General features: G+C 47.8%; 1 long non-coding RNA gene across 2 annotated transcripts in view; it reads left to right on the forward strand.

Annotated features, from left to right (window-relative positions):
- The window catches only part of LOC125447995 (uncharacterized), a 28,029-nt gene extending 24,444 nt beyond the window's left edge, over positions 1-3,585 (forward strand). For both annotated transcript variants that reach the window (XR_007246633.2, XR_009443072.1), the window contains 2 exons: positions 693-881; positions 2,380-3,585. This is a non-coding gene — a long non-coding RNA (uncharacterized LOC125447995). The remainder of the gene's footprint in view (positions 1-692; positions 882-2,379) is intronic.
- The last annotated feature ends 5,372 nt before the right edge of the window (positions 3,586-8,957 follow it).

The raw sequence follows: 8,957 nt of genomic DNA on the forward strand, positions 1-8,957 counted from the left end.
AACTTGCAGGGGATGGTGTTTCCATCCAGCTACTGCCCTAGTCCTTCTAGATGGTAATGGCCATGGGTTTGGGAGGTGCTGTCAAATGAGTCTTGGTGTGTTACCTCAGTGCGTCTTTTAAACAGTAAACACTGCTGCTACTGAGCTTCGGTGGTGGAGGGAGTGGATGCTCGTGAATGTGATGCCAATCAAGCTGCCAGCTTTGTCCTGGATGGTGTCGAGCTTCTTGAGTGTTGTTGGGGCTGCACTCATCCAGGCAAGTGGGGAGTATTCCATCACACTCCTGACTCATCTCGAGTTGCATCAGGGATTTCGCGGTGACATATAAATATGATTGTTTTTATTTAAAATATAAACCAGTCATGAATTACCGATAAGTAAATGCAACAAGTACAAAAGAGCTATGAACAGAATTCTGACATTTCTCATTTGAGCTCCAATTCAGTTGCAACAACAAAAGTCATTTCCCAATCCTGAAAGTCAACTATTCACATTCCCTTGAGGCTACTGGGGTCCCTGAAGAAATAACAGACCCTCACACTTTGACAGAAATGCCTTGGAGAGTGATCTCTCTTAAGACAGGAGCCATCCCACAGGAAGTGATGTAGTGAAATCATCCCTTTGCCCTCTGACATTCTGGTTTAAGCCAGAATCCTTTTACAATGTTAATAATATTCTTCTGTATTCTGCAGCTGACTCCAGCAGATTCAATGGAGGTCTGTTGGCAACACATTGAGACCAAAAACTGTTGAAGGTAACAGCTTGACACCGTCCAAGTCAGGGCAGCCCACTTGATTGGGACCACATCCAACTCCTTTGACCATTTCTGTGAAGAGACACTTTCTGAGAGCACCTCTGAATGGCTGAGCTGGGATTTTAAGGTAACACGCCTTTGTTCTGGACTTCTGTATCAGAAGGCATTGCTTCTCTCTCACTTATCAAATCTTCAAATCATCTTAAACAGCTCAATCAGATCACCCCTTAATCTTTTACACTTAAGAGAACTGAGGTTCCAGTCTACACAACCAGTCCTCACAGTGTCATCCTTTTTAATGACTAGTACTATTCAGCTTGACTCTGCTATTTCAATCTGGACACAACTCAAATGATGATTCTCAGATTGTCTGCTATCGCTTGGCCCTATCACACACTGTATTACCTATCAGGTTCCCAGAGCGCTGTCTGGGGAAATTTTAATAACATCTTGCACCTAACCAGAACACTTAGTGCACAGGAGGACATAGAATCATAGAATCCCTACAGTGTGGAAACAGGCCATTTGGCCCAACAGGTCCACACCGCCCCTCTGAAGAGCATCCCACCCAGACCCATTCCCCTACCCCCACATTTCCCATGGCTAACCCACATAACCTAAACATCCCTGGGCACTGTGGGCAATTTAGCATGGACAATCCACCTACACTGCACACCTTTGCGATTGTGGAGGGAAACCGGAGCATCCACACAGACACTGGGAGAATGTGCAAACTCCACACAGACAGTCGCCCGGGGGGGTGGAATTGAATCCGGGCCCCCGGCACTGCGAGGCAGCAGTGCTAGCCACTGAGCCACTGTGCCACCCCAAAAGGACATGTCTGGAGGCTGGAAGACAACCGAAAGTGCCTGCAGAAGGAGTCGCAGTTACCTCCTGGGCACCGCTCCTCGCTGTGAGACAGTGATAAATTGATCATCACAGAATCAAAGTAGTGTCAGGGAACAGAAGGGGGCCATTTGGTCCATCGTGCCTGCACTGGCTCATTAAGTGAGCACTTGGCCTCGTGTCAATCTTCTGTTTCTCTCCCCATACCCTTGCATCCCATCGCTTTCCAAATTGGTCATCTCATGCCCCTCTTGAATGCTCCAACTGAACCTGCTTCCACTAGGCAGTGCATTCCAGATTTTAACTACTCTCGGTGTGTAAAAGATTTCCTCACTTCGCCCTCGCTCCTTTTGCAGATCACTTTAAATCTGTGCCTGTTTGTAAGCTCAGATTCCTATGGCTATGTTATTCGTTTATTCCGAGTAACCATTCAGCAGATAGGACAAGGTTGTTTGATTTTAATATCATGTTCTCGACTCTTGTCATCGTCACAAAGAAAATCTTAATTCATTCGAGTGAGGAAAACATCTTAAAAAAATACGCACACTCCAAGAGGGTCTAGGCCCGAAAAGTCAGCCTTCCTGCTCCTCTGATGCTGCTTGGCCTGCTGTGTTCGTCCAGTTCCACACCTTGTTATCTCACACTCCAAGGTGTCCCTTTGTGTTTTGTGAGTTGCTTTGTAACGGCACTGTTATAAGAAAATTAACTCACTCACTATTCTTCAGTTAATGTTTCCTCTGATGAAATGATTATCTTCCTTTCTCATTTTCCACATATAGCTGTTGACGTTGATGGGTGACAGACCAGAAAGCTACCTTTTCATCAGCCTTTCAGAGGCGCTGTACCTCATACTGCAGAACTGACACGTGAGATGATTTATTCAAGCCCAGAGACTATGAACCAATTCTAATGCAGAAGTACTGTGTCAAACATATTGATGGATTTCGACTTTTGTGTTCAATGTCGATGACAACGGTCACAGGACATTGTCACCATATCCCCTACCTTCAGTGATCGGGGAGCCCAACAGACCAGTGCAAAAGTGCATTTGCAACCATCTTCAGTCAGAAGTGCCAAGTGGATGATCTATTTCAGCCTTCCTCCTCCTTCAGTGGTCCCCAGCATCATAGATGCCAGTTCTCAGCCAATTCAATTCATTCCATGTGATATCAAGAAATGGCTAAAGGCACTGGGCCCTGTCAGTTTTAAAAGACAGGACCAAAGACTTCTGCTCCAGAACTTGCCGCTCCCCTAGCCAAGCTCTTCCAGTGCAGCTACAACACTGGTATCTGTCTGACAATGTGGAAAATTGCCCAAATATGTCCTGTACACAAAAAGCAGGACAAATTGTGACGATGCTGTGGCTTTAAGAGATGGGTTTTGTCCTGGTTTCTTTCACAGAGAGATTGGGGGGCAGTTGCCCAGCAATCTTTGACAAGATAAGCAACTTGCGAGGCCTTGGGTGTTTTTCTTCAAGTTAGCAGTCACACGATACCAGGTTATATTTGAAATCACAAGCTTTCCGAGGGCTGCTTGTTCATCACCTTATGAAGGAGCAGTGCTCCAAAAGCTTGTGGTTTCAAATAAACCTGTTGGACTGTAGCCTGGTGTCATGTGACTTCTAACTTTGTCCACCCCAGTCGAATACCGGCACCTCCATTTTTGTTTAAAGCTGGAACAGTAGAAACAGCCTGATTGGGTGTGGTCAAGCTCTCACAGAATCAGGGGCTTTAGTATGGCTTTAAGCAGTTGCTTCTGTGAGCTTGAAGAAGTGGAAGCTATTTTTCCATCACTCAATTACAGCCAAATACTGGGGGTTCCCTTTGCAGGCTGCTGATTGCATGTGAGACAAAATATGCCAGGGGTGTGTTTATGAGATGTTACCATATTGGAACAGTTAATCAGTGATTGTAACTGTATCAATCATTCTGTTAAGTTTTCCAATAGAGTTAAGTTATACAGAGTTTTTGTCCCTTTTGTTGTGTATTAGTTATAGTGCTCGAATAAATTGTGTTTTGCTTAATGTCATTTTATCAATTGTTTTGCATCTGGAACTTAGAACCTGACATTTACCTTTAAAATAAGAAAAGCCTGCATTCTAGGCTACCTTCTTAACATATTTTGAGGGGTCTGGTCTGGTCCATTACAAAATCCAAGCCAGCCAATTCTGCCCACATCACAAAAAGTTGTTTAAGACATGATTTGATCTTGCCATGACCCTCGAGACTGATCTAACTTTGCGTTGGGAAAATAGCTGGCCGCTCGTTGGTGACACTGATTCGAGTAAAGTCTCATTGTCAACTCAGCTCTGAAGAGTAATCCTCCTCCGAGGTTAATGTGCATGCGGCTGAGATTCCAGCCTTGTTTTCCAACAGCAGCAACATCAGTGCCTGTGTTTGTTCTTCCAACAATTCAACTCCTTTCAAGAGCAGTTATCGTATCTGGAGCTTCTCATCGCAAAATTGAAACCTTAGACAGGGCTGAGGGGGCCCAGTCCCAGCCATCTAGATTGTGTCCTGCTGCCCAATATCTATCAGCCTCAACTTCCACAGGGTTATGGTCATAAAAGCTTTAGATTGTGCAGGGTCACAGGTCACCCAGGATTAGGTCATGCAGGGGCACAGGTTAGATGCTGATTCAGCAGAGGCTATATTGGGAAGGGTTGTTGTTTAAAATATTGGAATGGGGAGGCAGTTCAGCCCACTGAGCCTGCTGCATCACTCTAGATTATAGCTGATCGTCTGGTTCAACATCACATTCCTGTATCATGCCGACATCCCACAGTCTGTCCAGAAGGCTACCAATCCCTGCCTTAAACACATTCCGTGACTGAACCTCCACAGCCTCTGGGATACAGATTTCCCAATGTTCCTCCTGAAATGGCCAAGACCCTTCTCCTGAGTTGTCAGCCCCTTCTCTGACATTGGAAAGCTCTCTTCTCCATCTTCCCTGCCTCAGGCCCTGTCTGAATTTTGTCAGCTCTGGACAACACAGCTCCACGTTGTTTAAATGTTCCTCATGCACCAGTGCCCTCTCACCGTCCCGGGAATGAGACTGGCGAACTTCGCTGCACTCCCTCCCATGAAGCTGCCTGCTTTCCTTTGGCAACTGATCACAAAATCCTCCACATGTGGTCTCACCCCCATTCGACACAGCTGAGACCAGACATCGTGACTCCTGGGCACAAGGCACAAAGCTTGACCCGCCAGGTGTCTAGGTCACTGAATCCCTATGATGCAGGAAGAGGCCATTTGGCCCATTGAGTCCACACTGCCCCTTCAAAGAGCATCCCACCCGGACTCAGTTTCCCTCACCTTATCCCCATAACCTATAATTTCCAGTGGCTAACCCGCCTAACCTGCATTGCCCTGGATACCATGGACAGTTTAGCATGGCCAATCCACTTTATCCTACACATCGTTGGACTGTGAGAGGCAACTGCGGCACCCGGAGGAAACCCACACAGACAGAAGACAAATGTCCACACAGACATTTACCCGAGGGTGGGATCGAACCCGGGTCCCTGGCGTTGTGAGGCAGCAGTGCTAACCACTGGGCCACTATGCCGTCCCACAAGGTCACATGGATTAGGTTGAGTACAGGGACCGCGTGACACATAATCCAGATGGCTGTAAAATGCAATGGCTGGAGATTATAGGCTGCTCGCTTGTTAGGAAACAGATCCAAACCTTGCTCCCTTTCCAGTTGCAAAAGCACAGTGACCTCTGGGTTAACATGCCCACCCCATCCCAAATACCCACTGGGATTAGTGTCGGGAGGTGATGGCTTCATAATGATGGTGCTGGCTTGATACAATGAAAGGACCCTCACCGTATGTCTCTGTGTCTCTCTGGCCTGGGCCACTTCCAGCAGGCTGACAGCTTGACATTCTGGAGCGCTTTTCAATCTGAGCAAGGGGAATGAACAATACCTCACTTCCTGAAACAAGAACAGGTTCAGACACTTGTCTACATCTCTGAGCCCAGAGTGGGCGGTTTTTTTTTGTCATACACTGGCTCAATGCCACCAGCCTGCCAGGCAACGCTGCTTCCCACAGTGCTCCTTACTGCCTCGTACCAATGTCCCGGCGCCCCACACCATCTGAGGTCTACAACCACAAACTCACAGCAGTCGCCCACGAGGACATAGGAAAACAAAGGCGCACACACAGAGACGCATACACAAACACACAAACAGTGGTGCGCGCACGCGCGCACACACACAAACACACACACACACACACACACACACACACACACACACACACACACACACACACACACACACACACACACACACACACAATCATCTTAAAAAGGCACACAAAAACATTCAAAATCATAGCACATGTCGGCCATTTGGCCCTGAAAGCTCTCTGCAGAGGCTGATATCCCATCACCAAGTCACCCCTTTATTTACACGCGGAGAGTCCTTGACACTGATCCAGCTCCCTCAGAGCCAGCTCTCAGAGTGAGCAAACCCTCTGCCCCTCCTGTTTCTACCCGTCAGCCAGGGCTCTCTGATTGGGCCAGATTAACAGCCCCAATCAGGGAACTCACCTGACTGACCTTGTTACAATCACTGTGGGCCCCTTGATCCTGCATTGCTGTTCAGTCTGATCATGTCTGCTGGGCTTGTGTCTCGATATCCACATTCCTCCCCAACACCCTTTGATTCCACCACGCACCCCCCTCCCGCCCACCCTGCCTCACTGGAAAGTCTCTACCTCCACCTTGAAAACACCCTTCCTCTGCATCCTGAGGCAGAGAGCTCCAAAAAGGCCCTCAGTCCGGTGATAACAAGGTGAGCTTTGGAAGAAAGCTTTGTTCTGAAAGCCTTTCCAGGTGCAGCGATCTAACTTCTGTCAAGGTCTTGGAGCTGTTCAAGGGCCCACCTCTGACATCTGTGAACCAACTGTCAAACTGCATCGGTTTGGTGTTCAAGAGATAAGGAGCAAAGCATAAAATTCGCACCAACGCCTCTCAATTTTGAAGAGGGGTCTCCTGACGTAGGGGCTAAAGGAATTGTCACATCTGTATATCTTTGCAGGTTTCTGACCGGGGAGCCAGTTCTTTTTCATGAAATTGTGGATCTGAGGAATTCAATCCCTTTGTTCCCGACCTCTATCAATTCATCTTGGGCTTTCCATTCCCCTTCCCCCACCCCTCTCGTATGTCACCATCTCTTCAGGCTGATCTGAATACTAATGGACTGGGTGGGGAAGGCAGGAGTATGCTTTACTCACACTGAGACTGACGCACAGCATAAAATATAGATGCCCTGGGACCAGGAGAATTGCTGAGTCAGCCTCTTCCAGCTCCATTGAAATCCAATAAACATTCAAGGACATATTAGGCAGCAGGCCTTGAAAGAACAATGCATTTCTGCAGTTCAGGCAGAAACGTTTTGCAACATCTGTGCACTTGCGATGGGTTTGTTCAATGCCAGAACCATTAACCCTCTGTCGGGCCACTGCCAGTTCGTTCCCTCTTCCCAGCTATGAATTGCTTTCAGTCGGTGTTGACTGCAGCACCATCAGGATGGGAGGAGTACAGCGGAGCTAAAATCATTTGAAAATATTTTCAGCTGGAGTTGAGCTGGTGATCTCGCGTGGTTTAGTTAGAACATCGAATTCACTTCAGGGGGCTGAATGGCCTCCTTCTCTTCCTGCGTATCAGATGGGCAATGAGGCAGACATATTTGTGGATCCCACTGCTGCTCACCAAAGCCTATTCCCCTTGCCCCTTGAGCCAGTCTTTCTGTTATCCACACACTCAGGCAGAGCATTTGCCTGTTTCCCAAGATAGGAAGCTGTGCGTTTGTGTTGAAACTTTTTATGAGGTGTCCCAAACCGGTTTACTCCCAATGAAATTGCTTTTGTGGCATGGTTGTGGCCATAATATCGGAAGTGATGCAAGCAGAACAAATCTCAGCATGCTAAGTGATAACTATCAGGCAGTCCCATTGATTTGAAATCATTGTCGTGCTATGGACGCAAGGGAGATCTCCCACTTCCATGTCAAATTGTACCATCGGATCTTTTTTTAGGGACGAAACAGTGCCCCCGATTAACATCTCATGCCAGAAACAATGCCCCAGTGCTGCAGTGGAGCACAAGCCCAGCTCTCCATGCCTCAAAACAGCGTCCATGTTTTAAACATCCCGTCGTGGGATGTGGGCGTGGCTTGCCGGGCCCAGCATTTATTGCCCTGTCCCTAGTTGCCCCCTTGAGAAGGTGGGGGTGAGCTGCCTTCTTGAACCGCTGCAGTCCATGTGCTGTGGGTTGACCCACACTGCCCTTAGGGAGGGAATTCCAGGATTTTGACCCAGTGACAGTGAAGGAACGATGAGATATTTCCAAGTAAGGACAGTGAGTGGCTTGGAGGGGAACTTGCAGGGGATGGTGTTCCCATATATCTGCTGTCCTTGTCCTTCTAGATGGAAGTGGTTGTGGGTTTGGAAGGTGGTGCGTGAGATCTTTGGTGAATTTCTGCATCTTGTAGATAGTACACACTGCTGTTACTGAGCGTCAGTGGTGAGGTGAGTGGATGCTTGTAGATATGGTGGGCTGCTTTGTCCTAGATGGTGTCAGGCTTCTTGAGTTGGAGCTGTCTCCTTTCGGCCTTGTAGATGGTGGATAGGCTTCAGGGAGTCAGGAGGAGAGTTACCTACTGTTGTATTCTTAGCTTCTGGCCTGCTCTTGCAGTCACTGTACTTCTGTGGTGAGTCAGTTGAGTTTCTGGTCAATGGTAAGCCTCAGGATAGTGGGGCATTCAGTGATGGTAACACCGTTGAATGTCAAGGGGTAGTGGTTAGATTGTCTCTTATTGGTGATGGTCATAGCCTGGCATTTGCGAGGCACAAATATTGCTTGCCACTTGTCGTCCTAAGCCTGGATTTTGTCCAGACCTTGTTGCATGTGAATATGGGCTGCTTCAGTATCTGAGGAGTTGCGAATGGTGCTGAACACTATGCATTCATCGGCGAACATCCCCACTTCATGTTTGAACCAAGGCTGTAATGAGGTCAGGATCTGAGTGGCCCTGGCGGAACCCAAACTGGGCATCACTGAGCAGCTTATTGCTGAGCAGGTGCTGCTTGATCGCACTGTTACTGACACCTTCCATCACTTTCCTGATGATCGACAGGAGATTGATGGGGTCATATTTGGCTGGGGTGCATTTGTTCTGCTTTTTATGTACAGGACAATTTGTCACATTGTCAGGCATACATCAGTGCTGAACTGTACTGGAACAGCTGGGCGGTATGTTCTGGAGCACAAGTCTTCAGTACTATTGCCAGAATATTGTCAGGGCCCATATCCTTTGCAGCATCCAGTGCCTCCAACTGTTTCTTG

The sequence above is a fragment of the Stegostoma tigrinum genome, chromosome 40 (assembly GCF_030684315.1).
Source record: "Stegostoma tigrinum isolate sSteTig4 chromosome 40, sSteTig4.hap1, whole genome shotgun sequence".
NCBI classification, from domain to species: domain Eukaryota; kingdom Metazoa; phylum Chordata; class Chondrichthyes; order Orectolobiformes; family Stegostomatidae; genus Stegostoma; species Stegostoma tigrinum.